This window comes from Prionailurus viverrinus, chromosome X (genome assembly GCF_022837055.1).
Source record: "Prionailurus viverrinus isolate Anna chromosome X, UM_Priviv_1.0, whole genome shotgun sequence".
Classification (NCBI taxonomy): domain Eukaryota; kingdom Metazoa; phylum Chordata; class Mammalia; order Carnivora; family Felidae; genus Prionailurus; species Prionailurus viverrinus.
The window spans coordinates 114710653-114729889 of NC_062579.1; the positions used below are offsets into that span (position 1 = coordinate 114710653).

A 19237-nucleotide genomic window follows, 5' to 3' on the forward strand; every position below is an offset into this window, starting at 1 on the left:
ATTCAGTAGGCCTGTTGGGGGACTCTGACAGCTATATTTTTTAAAACCCTTACAGGTGATTCTCAAAGCAGAAGGGGTGGGAGGCACTAGGGCCTATACTTCCCTGTAGACAGAACCAGCTAGATATATTGGGTTCAAATACTCAAGAGACTCCTTAATGGGAAGCTAGAGCTTATGCAGTCAGGTGTTATAGTCCTGCATTCTCAAGGGGCTGTGTTATTAGTATCGTCACCATTAATGATATTTACAATAGAATAATAAAGTTAACACGTATGTAGCACCTAATTATCAGGCAATGTTCTAAATACATTATATTGGCATACATATATCAAGGTATTTAATCTCCATAATCCTATGAGGTAGAGGCTACCCATCTTATCTTATCCAACAGAACTACCTACCACCCTTGTTTTCAGAAACAAAAACTGAGATACAGAGAGGATACTAGCTAACCATATTGACCACTTACCCGTTGCCAGGTTCTGGGCTCAGTAATTCTTTCACATGGATCTAATCCTCACAACACGTGACCTCAGTGAAGTGAGTTCTTTTCCAAAGTTCCTGCTGGTGGGTGACAGCACCAGAACAGGAGCCCAGGTTTTCACTGATCTCAAAGTCTATGAGCCTTAGTTGTCAAGCTAGGCTATCAGCTTTTTCTTTTAATAACATGGAGAATAATGAGTGTATAACCGTCACTGATTTGTAGACCCTTTTATGATGAGATAAAGGAGTTGGGAAACATGTCATTCTTTGAAAAGCCTTTGGAAGCCTGGTCTTGAAGAAAGTGGAAGGAGTTTCATTCAATATATTCTGGAGACAGGTTTCCCTAAGCGTGAGTCCAATAACTTCAGGCGGGAACCTCTATCATACCTTCTTCAAAGGAGTCTTTACAGAAATGTTCGTGAAGCCCTAGGTTTTTCAGAGAATGAAACTGAAGGGGAGGAGTTAATCAGAGGGGCTTCTTGGGTGAAAATTTTCACTTCTTCCTAAGTCTTGCAAACGTTCTGTGACAAGCCCCAGAGCACATGAGAAAAGGTGTTTGTGATGCATCTGAGTGTAAAGGCAATGCATTTGGGTAACAAAATATTGGAATTTAGGGGAATATTTTTGATGTATTAAGGAGACAGACAACCCTTGAACTTGGAACTGGGGATTTGGAAATCTGTCCACGATGCACTAGTTGGGAGGTTTGGTGAAATTTTGACTTTCTCATCTAGGACTCGTGTGATCCTAGAGACAAGAAACTTCTTGCTGTAGTTCTTTGAGTGCCTAGGAGACTAAGCATATGTTTCTCTTGGGAAGTTTTCGATTGTCCCTGCTCTTCATGTACAGCTGCATTTTGGAACTGGATGGGATTCTACAGACTCAAAAACGAAAACCAATTTCTTTGGGGGTGTAAGTATTTCCTGTCCTTCACTACAAATAATATAATAAAGCACAAGCGACATTAATAAGAAGCAACAATAGATAAATAGATAGGTGGAACAGTATACAAGAAACAATCTACCAATGCCTAGCAAAAATACATATATAAGTAAATAAATAAGGTAGCAAAGGCCTTGTCCATCTTTGGTGACAGAAATGGGTTCCTTTGCAGGAAAGAGTATGGTGTTTTGGGGAGAGGGTAGACTTCCTACTCCAAGTGTGACCTGCAGACCAGGCACATGGACCTTACCTGGGAGCTTGTTAAAATGCAGAATCTCAGGCTCTATCCTAGATCTATTGAATCAACATCTGCATTTTAACGAACTCAGCAGATGGTTTGTTCTTACTTGAAGCTTTGGGAAGTGCTGGGGTGGAAGAGGTACGTAAGGTCTCTCTTACGTTTGCTGCTTCATTTTTGTGTTTCCTCAATGGGGAAAATCGTTTTTGTGTGGAGGAGGGGAAATGAACCGCTTGAGTGGTGAATGTAGAGACCAACCTTGGAAAAAGCATAGAAGCATATTACCGTCTCCTTCTCTGGTCCTGACAGTGAAAGAAAAACCAAGCAATGGCTGGGCCTTTCCATTTACATTACTCTACATATTGTAACTAGGAACACAAAAAATCATTACCCCATTCTCCATACACATCTATGGGCGAGGCTTTGTGCATGTGACAATTACTTGGTTGTGACACTTTTGTTCATGGCTGAAAAGTACCGAGAAGCATCCCTAAATTGGCTTCAAACTTGAGGTAGGTGAGGAACTGCTGGGGGAAGTTAAATGAAGTTGGTAAAGAATCATTCTGACGGGATGGGTGTTAAGACCAACTACCTGTGCAATGGTGTGGGAGTCTGGAGCACTGGCTGTAATTGAAAACCAGAATCTCCCTTTTGTGATACAAGTAGACAGTGAAGGCCCCACAGTTGAAAGTATTCTAAAGTTATTTTCAGCCTATACAGGGACTCTGTCTTATAGTACAAAAGCACCAATATAAAACCTTTTGTTTTTATTCAGTTAACTATTGACCAGTGGAGTCTGTGTGGCTTTCTCGTCATGGAACTGAATGAAAATACCAGCTACACAGCTTGGGTTCTGACTGTAGTTAAGCATATAGTTTCATAAAAAGAGGTTTGGGCGGTCCAAAAATCCAAGGGGCAACCACCTGCCAGGGGTGTGAATGGAGCTGTGCTTCCAGATGTAACACTATTTTGAAGGGCTTCCAGGGATTAAAGAAGACCATGAAACATGGTTTATGTGTATAAGTCCATTGTGACATTGAGACATTTCCTAAACAGCATCTACAAATAATAGCCACACTTTGCATCCTCAATAAAGTGATAAAATTTATTGATAGTCCTGCTAAGTCTGTGACCTCCAGCTGCTCAGCCAAGGCTGCAGTTTCTAAAGAGTACATGAGGGAGGAGATCAGAATTTGAATCCAGATCCAGCTTACTTGAGACCTCACAATTATATTTTCTATCAGAGTGATCAGCAATGAATGAATGGCCTTATTTGGTTATATCTCCTGGAAAGAACTGAAGAATCATGTATTTACATTTTGGAAAACCTACCAATCAGCCAATGAGCCAGTCTACCAACTATGCTTCCAATTCACCTGAATACCAATGAAACAATCAAGCAAGCAAGCAACCAGCCCATCAAATGAATTGAATTTCACAAATTCTTAAGTTCTGTGTACCAGATACTATGCTAGGTGAGGATAGTATAAAATTTAATAAGGGAAGGTCGCTGGTCTTGAGAAAAAGACAGACATTTAAAGAAATAATTTTAATATTAAATGATAAATGATAAAGTAGAGGAAACCATGTCTTCTGCCTGGAAATAGTGGTGAGATGGAGGGACAGGTCCAGGTAAGATATAGAAAAGAGATGACATTTCAACTTTGTTTTAAAGAATGAATCTGAATGGTGAGATAACCTCTCAAACCTAGGTCACAGCATCAGCAAGATCGTGGAGGCATCAAAGCTCATGGTTTGTTTAGAGAATAGTGAGGATTGGAGAGAGCATGGAGGTGGGGAAGTCAGATCATATAAGTGCCATCTTCCACATGCCTAAATAGATTAATCTGAGTTCACATTACAACTGCTCAGCACTGGGTTCTCTAACCCAAATACTTGAAAAATTGTCATTTCCCACATGGAAGGATTTAGACCCCTACTAAGCAAAGTGTTTTCATCTGAATATTAAGGGGATTGGGTAGCTAGATCATTTCTAAGGGCTTTTACAACCCTAATGTTTTTCAGTCTCCATGTTATGTTTGAAAGGTAGGCAATTAGATAGAAATGATTAAACCTTAAAGGAAGGAGGTGTATCTCAAGCTGAAAGGTATCAGTAGACATTTCAATCTGTCCTCGATTTCTGTCTCAATGTCACAACTCTAAGATATTAGTTTGAACTCTCTGATCATTCTTAACTTTGACAAAGATGCTAAGGTGTGTGCACTGTCAACTTTTTTTCCTTTGTGTTGTGTTTACTTTTTCTGATTTAAAGAATGGCTTGTAATGAAAATACAGTCAAATGTCTGTGCTATGTATGGCATTGTGCTGATTTGCATGAGACCTTATTGCTGCATGGTGATTAGAAGAAAGAACTCAAGGGGCACCTGGGTGGCTCAGCCGGTTGAGCTTCTGACTTTGGCTCAGGTCATGATCTCATGATTCATGAGTTTGGGCCCCTGGAGCCTGTTTCAGATTCTGTGTACCACCCCCCACCCCACCCCCCGCCACCCCATCCCTCCCCTGTTTGTGCTCTCTCTCGAAAAAAAAAAAAAATGTTAAAAAAACGAAGAAGAACTCAAGGCCCTAGAAGAGGGAGCTGTTATGTAATGTCAATGGAAGTGATTCACCATAGCAGATGACCAGGCTTGTCTCCAGGTGTGTTGGCCAAGAGGAAGTCCTAGCTGTGATACCTTCTCACTTCCTCTTTCTATATCCTTGTGCCCTTTAGTCTCCTTTCCCTTGGATAGTACCATGTAGTCATCTGGAGAGAGGAGATATTTTTGGCAAGGAATTTATTAGAATCCCTTGAATATCATTACATGGATTAACCACTTATTCTACATTTTGAGCCCTTAATAGGCCTACCTGCTTATAGATGTCTTGACAAAGATTTTCTCCTTCACCAAACTTTAGTCAGATTCCTCTGAGTCTTCTTCATGTAGGCCTTGACCTTGGCTGAGCCCAGTTTTAGCAACGAATTTTGCTGAGCCAATTTATTGAGAATCCCCTCACCTTTGGAATATAATCAAGCTCCTCTTTTCCTATTGTTTATGTATGATCAGGTTCCTCATTGCAAGAATCCTATTAAGTCAGTGTAGTAAGAATCTCCCTACCCTTGATATCTAATCAAGTTCCACTTAGTAATTTTCCCTTCACTGTCCTCTTCACACTTCTCCTTTACTACAAATCCCCAGCTGTCTTTGCTGTATTAGAAATTGATTTCAGCCCCTTCCCCTTGTGATAGTCTCTCCCTTATTGCAATAATCTTGAATAAAGTCTTCCTTACCATTTTAACAAGTGCCAGAATAATTACTCTTTGCCCATCTGCATGTGTCTTTGTGGTAGACAGGATTCTAAGCACCCATAACCTTTACCACCGCCCCCCACCCAGGCCCCAGGTGTTACCCTCATTGTTATCTCATTGCATGGCAAAACGAATTTTGCAGATGTAATTAAGGTTACATCTAACTAGTGGACCTTAAGGTAAGGAAATTGTGGAGGCTGGCCTAATCTAATCATGTGAGCTTGTTAAAAACAGTTTTTTTTAATCTGGTAGCAGAAGAGGAAGTCAGATTCAAAGGAGAAAGGATTTAATGTACTGTTGTTGATTTGCATATGGAGGAGCTAGGTGGAAATGATCTGAGAGTGGCCTCTAGGAGCTGAGAGTGGTCCGTGGTCAACAGCCAGCAAGTAAACAGGACTTCAGTCCTGTAGGTGCAAGGAACTTAAATCTGTTGACAACCTGAATGAACTTGGAGGTTGATTCTTCCCCCAGAGCCTCTCAATAATGGCCCAGGCTAGTTCACTTTGGTTTCTCAGTTGTTGATACCTTGATTGGCCTTAATGAGACCCTAAGCAGAGAACTCAGATAAGTCTGCTCAGACTTCTGACCTACAGAACAGTGAGCTAATAAATGGGTGTTATTTTAAGCCACGAAGTTTGCGGAAATTTGGTACACAGCAATAAAACACTAACATATCTTATTCACATGTCAGTGAGAAGGTTGATTGCCAACTTTTAGTTCTGCAATCTTTTCTATATGGCATGGAACCATATGGCCAGGTTTTCCTTAAATTCAGTCATCTCAACTCCCTTATTTAAAAGATAGGTAAAAATCAACTCTTTAGGATTTCATGTGGCATGAGGCATTGAAAATAGAAGTCAGCAGTGTTTATAACACAAACTCATTCACTTAACAAATATTTATTGGAGGTCTACTATGTACAGAGTACTCAGTGATACATAAAATCATTCAGGATGAGATTGAGGGTTTTATAGTTATGCAATTTCTTACACCTGCTTTTATTTTATTTTATTTTATTTTATTTTATTTTATTATTATTATTATTTTTTTTTTTTTTACAGAATTAGACCTTACATGAGGAGAATCAGCTTTTTGCTAGATATAGCCTACCCTACCTGTACTGATCAGGGTTACCCAGGGAAATCGAACCAACAGGATGGAGATACAGATATATAGAAAGACATGGATTTAAATAAAAATGTATATCTAGATAAGTATCTATATATTTTTAAATATTTTAATGTTTATTTTTTTGAGAGAGAGAGTGCATGTGCATGCACGCGCCAGTGGGGCAGGGGTAGAGAGACTGGGGGACACAGAATCCGAAGCAGGCTCCAGGCTCTGAGCTGTCAGCCCAGAGCCCGATGCGGGGCTCAGACTCATGAACTGCGAGATCATGACCTGAGGTGAAACCAGGAGTTGGATGCTTAACCAACTGAGCCACCCAGGAGCCCCTATATATTTTTAATCTATCTATTTATTTATAGAAATAATTAATTTAAGGAATTGGCTCATGCGATTGTGGAGGCTTGGCAAGTCCAAAATCTGCAAGGTAGGCCATCAGGATGTAGAAATGGAGAATAATTGCAATTCAAGTCCAGAGGAAGTTTGCTGGCAGAATTCCTTATTCTTTCAGGGAGATCAATCTCTTCCCCTGAACGCCTGATTAGATGAGGCCCACTTGCATTATGGAGGGTATTCTGCTTTACTCAAAGTCTACGGATTTAGATGTTAATCTCACTTAAAAAAAATACCTTTACGAAGACATCTAGAATCTCACTTTAAAAAATACCTTTACGGAGACATCTAGAATAATGTTTGACCACATATCTGGGTACCATGGTCTGGCCAGGTTGACACATAAAATGAACTACCACCCTACATATTATGAGTAGAGCAGCTGCAGAACAGACTTCTGCCTTCTCCTGACAGTTGACAGGGAAAGCCCTATTTAGTCTGCGTACCAGAGAGAGCTTCCTGCCAGAGAGAAAGAGAATCCTCTTGCCTATCCAGTAACTTCTGCCTCATCCCTAGCGACTTGATGAACCTTTCTTCTTTCCTCAAGGAGGATCCAGGGGAGGGCTGGAGAAAATAATGGAAAGTTTCTCATAGGTTACAGAGATAACAGAAATGTCTTGACTAAGGAACTTGGGAAGTAGAAGAGAGGATTTCTTCCTAAATTACAGTGCCTGCCTTCAAAGAGTTTATAACTTAATTGGAATCATACAGAAATGACTGGTGACGCTTTCCCCTCTTGTTCTTTGGAGGAGAAATCAAAGAATGTATATAATCGACATTACACGATTGTCATTTATCAGCAGTTTCACTTTCCATGGTTTCAGTTAGTCATGGTCAACTGCGATCCAGAAGCAGATGACCCTCCTTCTGATGTACTGTCAGAAGGTCACTGGTAGCCTAACGCTGTGTCACAATGCCTACGTCATTCACCTCGCTTCATCACATCACATTGGCATTTTATCACCTCACATCATCACAGGAAGGGTGAGTACGGTACAATACGGTATTTTGAGAGAGAGACCACATTTGCACGACTTTTATTACCATATATTGTTATAAGTATCCTATTTTATTATTAGTTATTGTTGTTAATCTCTTACTGTGTCTAATTTATAAATTAAATTTTATCATAGGTATGTATGTACAGGAAAAACAGTATATATAAGGTTCAACACCATCTGCAGTTTCAAGCATCCACCGGAGGTCTTGGAACATATCCCCCATGGATAAGGGGGAGACTATTATAAATCATGTAGGGAGAAAAAATTCCAACTGTGAGTTATAAACTCTGTGATTGTAAGATATCAAGACCCAGGAAAAGGACCCAGTGCTACTTTGTTTAAGACCAACAGAGTCTTGGGTATAAGAGTCTGAGCTCAGACAGACCTGAGTTCAAATCGTGAGTAGGGCCACCTGCAGTGTGTGCGTGCGTGCGTATGTTTGCGCGCATATGCATGTGTGTGTCTGATCTATGAAATGACGGTGTGCATATCTACCTCACAAGGCTTCTGTGAAGATGGTTTGAGATATCTTACAGAAATCACTTCAAACAGTGCCCAGAATCTACTAGGAGATCAACAAACTGGAGTTCGTATTATTATGAATAGTAGCCGTACAATCAGGAGAGATACTAGAAATGGAGGATGTGAGAAATGAGTCCGTTCTTGAACACTTACTGAAGAGTGTGGGCTTGTTTATCCGCCTACTCACCTTTGCCAGTGGATAGCAGATGGGGAGCAATGGGTCTTTTCTCAGTCCCTCCCTCTTGTCTCGTAAGTGACATTAACGGGACCTACACACAAGAAAAATCAGAGGCATATATATTGTTTACCCTGCACATTATTTGCTGTCTTATATGGTGCCATGACTTTTGTACCAAGCTTTGTGACCTTGAATGGAAACAGCAAGTTACTTTGGATTTAATTGTTATAATTTATTGCTTTTTCTGCCTTCAGCTGCTGACTGTAAATTTTTGTAGAGAAACACAAAATCGCTTCCTGTTCTTGACACATAAAGGGCTTTTTCTCCCTAGTTATGCTCATAATTTTATGCTGGGTGACCTTTGCATCTGTGGCTTGGTTTTATGATTTAAAAACTGTGCTTTGGCTGACAGACAATTCTGGAAATGATTTTTTTTTTTTTACCTAATGCAAATTGTCTGAGCCCAAGACATAGCATGAGTTGCTCTCTTTATATTTCCTGTTAGCATCACCAGTGTCATGCTGCCCATAAATCAATTAATTTGCCCTGGATGAGAAGCTCGAGTCCTGTGAATACTGCTTGAGAGAATACGTTTGTCTCTACCAACTTTCATTTCCAACATGGAATTCCTGTAAAATCCCATTAAGGGCAGTTGGAACTAAAAACAATCAATTAGTTTCTTGTTTAGATAAAAGGCTCAGTTCTGATCTATAACGGGGTCCATTGGAGTGGGGAAGAAGAGTTTTTGTGCTGATAATTACTTGGTTGTGTCTGAAGCCTTACCCTCTTTCTCTTCCCCGGTTGTGTGTGAAGAAAAGGAAGTACCGTAGGTAATTGGTATGTGCAGCCCCCACTGGTTTTGGATTGGGGAAGCACAGGCCAGAGCCTCAGCATCTTGTTGACTCAGTTGAACAGATGGAAAGCATGAAGATTCCCCTCATCAGCAGGTTAGAATTTGGCAACTTGAGTTTATGAGATTTAATATGCATATGAATAAATAATAAGGAAGAAAAAGTATTTATCCCCTACAAACTTAAATAATTTTTCCTTTCACAAAAATGCAATAAAAGCAAAATTAAAAGAAGTATTTTATTTTCTCATAAGCACTAATGAACAAGGGCAACGTGGTCCCGGACCTGGAACTATAGCTCATAAGTCCCATTTAAGGCCGTATCACCCATAACCCCTTAGCAGGCCAATTTCCTGTTGAAATCCATGGGGAATTCACCAACTTCTGGTGGAGAAGATCAAGTCTCAGAGACGCTGCTGCTTGTAAATTCATTCACTTCCCTCTCCTCTTTTATGGTGCATATATTATGATGATCGGTTTTATTACTGCTAGAGCCATTTAAGAGAAAACATGCTGGCAGATGATTACGGGTGACCATGTCCGACGGTGAAGTTATCGAGGTTATCTCAGGCCTTGCCAAAGCCCCGTGCTAACCTGTGTACAGACTCCTGGGATTTTGAATTCATTTCTTTATATATTACGCATGTACACGGGGAACAAAATATGAAAATAAGGGGGCAGGGAAGACATTAAGGGGTTGAAAACAGTTTCACAGCAGTATCTTGTCAGCTTTCCAGCATCGTCTGACTTATCAAGATCCAAACTCTCACAGCTGGTGCACATTTTGATGCCAAATGACTGGCATGGCTGAAATTGGAAGTCACCATGTCCTCCCATACCAGTTTAGTCTTTTCATTGCCCCATGTAACTTTTGAATGTAAGTTTGGATTTTAAAGAGAATATATTTTTTTGAGGTGGGCTTTTTGAGCTTAAATCTAGGCCAAGTAGATGTATGACTGAGAAGTAAAGTGAAATGAAAACCCTGCTAAATGCCCGCTTTGAAGTTGTCAACCAGAGATGGGCCAAAGCTATTGGCAGAAGTTCAGGTTCTTTCAAACAAGGGCACCCTACCACTCCAAGAACCAAGGACGGCAAAGGAACTATGTGCTTGTGTTCTCCCATGTTGGCTCGCTAGGTTTGAGTCACCCATTCTTAACAGGAATCATTCTCTGGCTGCTAACGATATCAGCCTAATAAGAGCAGGCCCAGATGTAGGGCTCTTAAAGGGTTATTGAGAGGACAGGGGAACAATCCCAGCAATGCTAACAGAGTAGTTGAGCTAGATGGGGACAAGAGTGGTGGTGTATCCATGTGAGAAAAGGGGTTCTGAGTGTCTGATCCTTGGGGTCTGTTTGAATAGTAAAACAAAATGATGTAGGAGCTTTCCAAATCACATGTGTATGAATGTATGTGTGTGCACATATGCACACTTAGGATATCTGTGCTTACAAATGTGTATCTCATGGTGGTCCTCATGACATCGTCTTTTGGGGAGAAATATTCTTTCAGCTGCCTGTCGGGTTTTGAAGATTCACTCCAGTCCAGTTTCTGAGCCCCTCCAATGTGAGCAGAGCGAAAAGATCCTTGTGGTTGCTGGATTCTAGAATCAGCCTCATTCCCATTGGCCCTGAACATCTAATGTGCTTAGTGGTGTTCCTAGTTCTCTCATACACTTACCAAATCCCAGCTTTCCCACTCCCGCCACGTCCGCCTGGCTTCTGTGCCCGGGTTCATGGTTTGGTTTTGAGTTTCGCAGTGGGACGAAGTTTGTTTTGAATACTTGCCCACTTGGCTCAGTTCTTCTACTCAGATACTGCCTCTTTCCTTCACCATGCCCTACATTTAAGAGTTCCTGTAAACTCTTAGGACACTGCCCTGCCTGGTGCTTTACAAATACCCTAAATTGGATCACTACCTCTCACCCTGACTGGACATACTGCTGTCTTCCTTTGCCTTCTCATTTGTATAGACTGAGAAGCCAGAATATGCTGTTTACTGGAGATTTTGTTTGATAACAAGTGACATCTGAGAGTTCATACTTTGACAAAAAGGGCATTTGGGGGTTATAATACCTTGGAATGTCAAAATGAATGGAAGTATTAAATAAATAGTAATCTCAGTGTGGGCTAGTAATATATAACCTGGTTGTATATAATTGTAGTTTTTAAACAACTAATCACTGCTCCAACATCTATTATTCCTAGTTCTTGCTCTGATTTGGTGATTAACAGTATTATTTTGTATCAATTTTTCCTTTTATATATGTTACAAAATTAATTGCAATGTTTGTAAGCAATACTTGTCACAAATATGTGAAAGTGAGGTATGTATTTTAATTAAATCTGTCACACATTTCTAATTGAATAGAACTGTAGGAAACATACTGGTTTTATGTAAATCCAAATTTAGAATTTAAAGGATTTCTAAGTCGGTGTTCTTTTTTTTTTCTTTTATATATGTTTTTTATTTTAGAGATAGAGCGTGGGGAGAGGGGGAGAGGGGCAGAGGGAGGGAGAGAAAGAGAGAGAATCCCAAGCTCTGCTCAGCACGGAGCCCGATGCGGGGCTTGAACTCACAAACTGTGAGATCATGACCCGAGCTGAAACCAAGAGTCAGACGCCCAACCCAGGTGCCCAAGTTTTAAATTTTTTTAAGCTTCACGTCCAACATGGGGCTCGAACTCACGACCCCAAGATCAAGAGCCGTATGCTCTTGGGGCGCCTGGGTGGCGCAGTCGGTTAAGCTCCGACTTCAGCCAGGTCACGATCTCGCGGTCCGGGAGTTCGAGCCCCGCGTCAGGCTCTGGGCTGATGGCTCAGAGCCTGGAGCCTGTTTCCGATTCTGTGTATCCCTCTCTCTCTGCGCCTCCCCCGTTCATGCTCTGTCTCTCTCTGTCCCAAAAATAAATAAATGTTGAAAAAAAAAATTTAAAAAGAGTCGTATGCTCTCATTACTTGGTATTCTTTAGAAACAAGCTAGGGGGCATGGGATAAAAGACAAAGGAGGAAGGGCTTAATTATGATGAATCATTTTATTATCAGATAATATATTTCCCCATGATTTCTCTATTTTTCTGGGTTTTCATAACTGGGAATATACCAAATGTGATAATTTTATAAAGATGCCAAATTATAATTATACCTCCTAACACTGCTAAACCAACAAAGGACTTTTTAAGTATGTAATCAGTGCTAAAATATTATATATATTTCCATTTTCTCCAGGTTAATACCTTGTTACCAATAATTGCCAAAATCTTACACTGGGACCTAAGTAGATTTCTAAATACCCAGAGGAAGGGCGGGGCGGTCCTACCTTCCAAAGCTGCCAGATTCGCTTCTTGGGGTCTCCTGAGGCAGGTGAGGGGGGTGTTCAAGCAGAAAAAAGTGGTGAGGCAACTCCAAGCCCCCCCAACACACTTAATTGTGCTGTGTGAGGAACACTCTTTGGGCAGACTTTGAGGTAAAACTCCTGCTCTGTATGTGTGTCTGTTTAAACTGTTTGTTGCTGATTAACATATTCCTGAACATAGAATGGCACACGTACTTATCTATACGAATTATAATTTTTCCGATACTAGGCAGCCAAAGGAAGTCCAGAAACAAATTAGATGTTGAGGTAAATGTCAGTTCAGTTGACAACCATAACCCCATATTTCAAAACCACATGTATATCCCAGACAGTTTTGTGCTTGTCATTAACTGACTTGATAATAGATAAATAATTTCACTTTTGAACTCCTACAGTTCACCTAACAAAATCAGTTCGCTATATTAAAGCTACATGTAAGACTGTGTTTTTAAAAAATCCCACTGATAAAAAAATCTTAAGAGCTTCAAGGCTCACTGATTCAAAGTAAATAGGGTCTCTTTTATTGTAATGATGATGATCATAATCATTTCTCCAAAGTATGATCTTGCCCATGATCTCATTTGTTACAACAGCCTGGGTAAAATAGGTAGCGTGGGAATTTATCGTTTCTATTTTACTGATGAGAAAACTTAAGCTCAAAAAAGTAAAATGACTTACTCAGCGTCACACAGCTGTTGCAGTCCGAAGCCAGGATTCCAATCTAATTCTTGATTCCGCACTCGGTGTTCTTTCCTCAACCTGCCTGGCAGCCACACTGCCTAAGTTTTCCTTGTTCCAGCCCTTTCTCCCGAGCACCTCTGATGCAGCGGTTCACAGGCAGGTGCATCTGTCAAGGATGGAGATTCTTGGTGCATCTTGGATTCTGCCCAGTGCGTTATATTAGGAGGTGCCACACTGGACTCGAATGGTGGTGTGAGCCTAAGATGAGAAGTTAATTAGACCTTTCGATATCTAATGAGGTTTCACATAATTTATCACCAGTAGAGAGCACTGTAAGATTAGAATTAATGGCGGGACTTACTTGAAGAAAGGATTGTTTATATCATGAACGTACTACAAAGGCAGAGTTAAAATGATTGATTTTAAGCAAGAATGATCTGCCCTTGTAGTAGTAGATCATTTCCATCAGTTGAACCTTTAGAGAGCAGTCATTCAAAACTTGCGTTTAAATATAATATCAATATTAAAAGAAGTAGGCATTGCTTGCTTGCTGAAGTGAAATTGAAGAGATTCAATTCTGACTCAGAACCCAGACTTGTCTGCTTTCTCCTTGAATATCTTGTTCCCAAACTGCTGTTGGAGTATTCCTGACACAGAGCTCCTTCTCTCTCCCAGCTCCTGTGTGGCAAATGTGACTTCACACGTACGGAATAGGCTCTAACATCAGGTAGTCAAAAATATTACAGGGCTTCATTCTGATCACCTTTATTTCTCTTGCTTGGCATTTGCGGCTGTTGGGTTTTCTTAAAACATTTTTCTGGTTATAAATATAAAATCAAGATTCATTTCGGAAGTAGCCTTCAGTGTATTCATTGTGTTCATATAGTTAAAAGACATGCAGTAAATACAAATCAGTGCTCACAGTCGATGGACTGAAATATTGGCATTTAGTTGCAACCCGATTATGGCATTTTACTAGTCTAAACACTGAGATGTATCACACAATGACTTTCGTGCTGTGGAAAGCTTTGAAATGGATCTGCCTTAAAGATAGATGCATTTACACTTCATATGTTTTCCATCATTTTTTTTTTTTACCAATTTGCTAGCTCCCCAAACTAGCTGTATTTAAACAAATTCTTCCCCCACAGCCATTTTGTTCTCTGATTTCACCCTGCCGTGAAGTCTCAATGTGAAATTGGTGATAGCATGATTGATCATTTAGCTGACAGCATAATCATGAGCATGGGGTAGAAACTTAGCTTCATATCCAGTAAGAAGAGAAGCTGGAACGCAGAGGTATTAAAATACGAGTATCTCAAATGAAAACAGAGGTAACATGAGAGCTTTAATGTTTGAATAAATCTCCCCCCCCTCACTGATAAATGTGCTTTCCTCTTCAATTTTGTTTCAGTACTCAGGTTTTCTTATTCGTAGTATATTTCTTGAAATGGGCTCTCTTCTTTACCCCTCCTCTAGCACAGTAGTAAAAGAACGTCCTCCTCCTTCCCCCTTGCAAAATGAGCCTGCAAATGCTCTCTCCTCTAAGTCCTTAGTGACTTGTTTGCCTGAATAAGGAAGGGGCATGTCTGTAGTAATATTGCATGTTGGATGAGCCCCATTCAGAAAACAATCACAACCAGGTTTCTGTTTATACAGTCCATTACGTGGACTTACTGTCACAGTGAGAGGTTAGCTAGCCCACCAGGTGCACTGCGCGTGGAGGTGAGGATTTTGCATTTTTAAAAGTGCAAGGAAGCTGACTGCTGGCATGCAAATTGGGTCCCCCAAACATAGGTTCTATTGTTTTATTTCCCCAGAGGGGCTCTATCTGCACTTACCCACTGTCTGGAACCACTGTGCCCATTGTTGCCATTGAATACCAAGGCCCTTAGCAAAGATTTCTATGGCCTTCAACAGGGCTTTCAAGTGGAGGTTGTTTCTAATTTTGCCTTTCATATAAGGATTGGGATTTTAAGGCTGCTGTGAATGTTAATTTACTGACAGTGATATATAGCATCCATGAAATACGGTATACAGTTCTCTAGAAAATACTAGTGTGAACATGCACAGAAGAATGTATGATGAAAGGATTTCAAATCACTTGTGTTAAACATCCAGTGAGACAATGGGTGTGAATGCCTTTTATATACTCTAGAATCCGGCCACAACAAGACAGTAGTTTTGTAATAATTTTTCACATCTTGCGTATTTTGAATCTATTATTTGGGGCTGACAATTTTATGTATACACAAATGTCTCTGAACTGAAGGTGTGAGCCGAGGTTAATGAATAAGCCAAAATGGCAAATACTGAGGCTCTTCCACTCAGCCTGTGTGAAGAAAGAGCAAAACAATCCAGAAAGTATGCCAAGGCTTTCTGTAAGTTACAGAGCCCTTGTCCTTTCCAGCCCTTTCCAATTCACGTTTCTTCTTGTTCGGTTATTCAACTGTTGCTTACCATTTTTGCCTTATATTTGACTTACTGTCTTGATTTCATAGTTGAGCTTATAAATGATAAAAGCATGAACAAGAAACTTATCAGAAGCTTCCATCACTGAGCAGAAGCTCTCAGATTTAGGGTGTGGTTCACTTGTGTCTTTCATGTAATTTTTGCTCTCTCTGCAGGCCAGCCTTGTTCTGCCGAGAACTTGTGGTTGCTGCCTTTCTCATTATTTCCTTATTTCGGTTTCTAGTGGTGTGCACATGTGGGGCTTTAAGAATATTCTTCTTATCCTATATGTATCTTCTTAACGTATACCTAAGAGTTGTGAGCATTAGGAGTAATGGGATAGACTTGAGACAGCTCAACTTTTTTCTTGTCTGGAAGATCTTGTGTCACACAATAATAGAAAAGTAGAAAATTTGGAGCCAGAACACAACATATGGGTCTCCGATATCATGTGGTCCTCTCTATATACTACATAACCCACCTTGGACCACGTCCACCGGGTATTCAGTTCCTGGCAGCGCTAGAAACACTTGGTGAAACACGGACTCGCCGCTAACCAAGCAGTTCTGTGGCTCTGCCCCCAAGGATGGTATAACAGTGGGACTTTGGTGTATTTCATAGAAAGAAACACACACGCAAATATGGGCATGTAGGGAATGATTGTGTTTACCCAGCTTCCAACAGGGTCTCAACACATTCTTCTATTTCATCCTGCACACTTGTAGACAAATAGTACATTTGTTTTAACGACTCTATGAGTCTTGATAGAGTTGACTTCAGGAGGAGTCTGTACATCATCCTGCTGTTACAGCCAGGGCCACATTGTAAGTACTCAGTACGCTTTCATTTTAGTAATGAGTGAATGCATCTGTCAAGATGAAAATAAGGATTTCCAAGTTAGATTCATTTTGTTGGTCTTTCACCTTTGACACCTCTAATTACTTTTCTTCTTTGAAAGATTGACCTCAGGCAATATCGTTGCTGTTTCTAATTTAAAAATCTCCGTTTCCTATATTCATTGAGAAAATGTTTACCAAATCCCTAGCATGGTTCTTGACACACGGTAGGCATGCATTGTTAGAATCAAAGTTTGTTAAGCTCTTCCTTTCCAACCGGGGCCGGGCAGAATGGCTCCTGCAAAGAAGGGTGGTGAGAACAAGAAGGGTCATTCTGCCATCAGCGAGGTAGTGACCAGAGAACATACCATAGACATTCACAAGTGCATCCATGGAGTAGGTTTCAAGAAGTGTGCCCCTCAGGCACTCAAAGTGATCCAGAAATTTGCCATGGAGTATGTGGGGGCTCCAGATGTAGGCCTCGTTACCAGGCTCAACAAAGCTGTCTGGGCCAAAGGAATAAGGAACGTTCCATACCATATCCGTGTGCGGTAGTCCAGAAAATGTAACAAAGATGAAGATTCAACAAACAAACTCTATATGTTGGTTACCTATGTACCTGTCACCACTTTCAAAAATCTACAGAAAGTTAAGGCAGATGAGGACTAACTGCTGATTGTTAAATAAAGGTATAAAAGTGAAAAAATACAGCAACAAAACAAAAGTTTGTTAAAAATAATGTACTGGTAGGTTCAATTGCACTGAATAAAAGAAAAAATATATTAAAAGGGTATGGCATCTGGGGCGCCTGGGTGGCTCAGTCGGTTGAGTGGCCGACTTCGGCTCAGGTCATGATCTCACAGTCCGTGAGTTCCAGCCCCGCGTCAGGCTCTGTGCTGACAGCTCAGAGCCTGGAGCCTGTTTCAGATTCTGTGTCTCCCTCTCTCTCTGCCCCTCCCCTGTTCATGCTCTGTCTCTCTCTGTCTCAAAAATAAATAAACGTTTAAAAAAAAAAGGTAAGGCATCTACAAGCTGTAATGCAAACAGAGGAATTGTAGGGGTACAGATTGGCCTTAAACCATATAGAAAAAAAGGTGAAAGGGAAGAAGATTGAAGAAGGAAGACAAAAAAGAATTGTTTCAATCTCCTATTATTAAAATTCCACCTTATTTTGGATAAAAATAAATGTCGTTCCCCATACTTGTTTTGACATTTAAAAAATTGTGATAAAATACATATAAACAGACTTTACCATTTTAAGCATTTTAAAGTGTAGAATACAGCAGTATTTAGTACACTCATAATGTTGTGCATCAATCACCACTCTCTAGTTCCAGAGCACTTTTATTACCCCAAGGGAAACCCCATACCCATTAAGCAGTCACTCTCCACTCCTGTCTCCTTTGAATCCCTAGTAAGCACTAATCTTCCCGTCTGTATGTCTTTGTGGATATATGATATAAATGGAATCATACAATATGTGGTGTGGCATTGAACCACTGATGTATTTCAGTTAGCATAAAGTGTTTGAGATTCACCCATGTAGCATTTGTCAGTACTCAGCATTTCATTCCTTTTTTAGGGCTGAATAATGTTCCATTGTATGGATGCATTGTATGTGTCCACTAATCCATCGATAGACATTTCGGTTGTTTCCCCCTTTTGGTTATCGTGAATAGTGCTGCTATGAACATTTGTGTATGAGTCTTAGTTTGAACACCTGTTTGCAGTTCTTTCACACTTATACCAAGGTGTGGAATTGCTAGGCCACATGGTAATCCTCTGACTAGCTCATTGAGGAACCACCATCGTGTTTGCCACCGTGGCCAAGTCGTTTTACATTCCCACCAGCATTATATGAGGGTTCCAACTTCTCCACATCCTCACCCACACTTATTACATTCCATGTTTAAAATTGTAGCCATCCTAGTGGGTATAATTCTTGTTCACTCTAAATGTTCTCCCAACCCCCCACCTCAGAAGTCTGCAGTACTGGGCAGGGCACAACGAGGTACTGCACACAATCAGTGCTGGCTGAGGGTCACACAGTGAAGGAGACACTGTTTGGCTGTTGTGCCTCTACATCCTCATTCTGTACCCTTTCTTGATTTATCTGTAGCCATGCCTCTTCTCCCCCTTTTTTTTAAATTTTTTTTAACATTTATTTATATTTGAGACAGAGAGAGACAGAGCATGAACAGGGGAGGGGCAGAGAGAGAGGGAGAGAGAGAGGGCAGAGAGAGAATCTGAAACAGGCTCCAGGCTCTGAGCTGTCAGCACAGAGCCCGACGCGGGGCTGGAACTCATGGACCGTGAGATCATGACCTGAGCCGAAGTCAGCCGCTTAACCGACTGAGCCACCCAGGTGCCCCTCTTCTCCTCTTTTTTCTGGTGCTTCGTTTCTGCCTTGCTCAAGGTCTGACTAACACCCATCGAGAGAATTCTACAGCAGCTCGCTCCTGATTGGAGCATTTAATTTTTTTTTTATTAAAAATGTTTTTAACGGTTATTTATTTTTGAGAGAGACAGAGAGTGTGAGCTGGGGAGGGGCAGAGAGAGAGGGAGACAGAATGCGAAGCAGGCTCCAGTCTCTGAGCCGTCAGCACAGAGCCCGACGCGGGGCTCGAACTCACGGACCACGAGATCGTGACCTGAGCTGAAGTCAGATGCCCAACCGATGGAGCCACCCAGGCGCCCCTAATTTAATTTAAAAAGTTATTTAAGTTATTTATTTATTTTCAGAGAGAGAGAGGTGGAGAGAGAGAGAGAGAGAGAGAGAGAGAGAGAGAGAGAGAATCCCAAGCAGGCTCTGCGCAGTCACCATGCAGCCCGATGCAAGGCTCGATCCCACCAAGCATGAGATCATGATCTGAGCTAAAATC

The 19237-nt window shown here is 40.9% G+C and overlaps 1 pseudogene; it reads left to right on the forward strand.

Moving 5' to 3' along the window:
• Nucleotides 1-16625: 16625 nt before the first annotated feature.
• LOC125157573 (60S ribosomal protein L31-like) lies at nt 16626-17024 on the forward strand (annotated as a pseudogene).
• Nucleotides 17025-19237: the final 2213 nt, after the last annotated feature.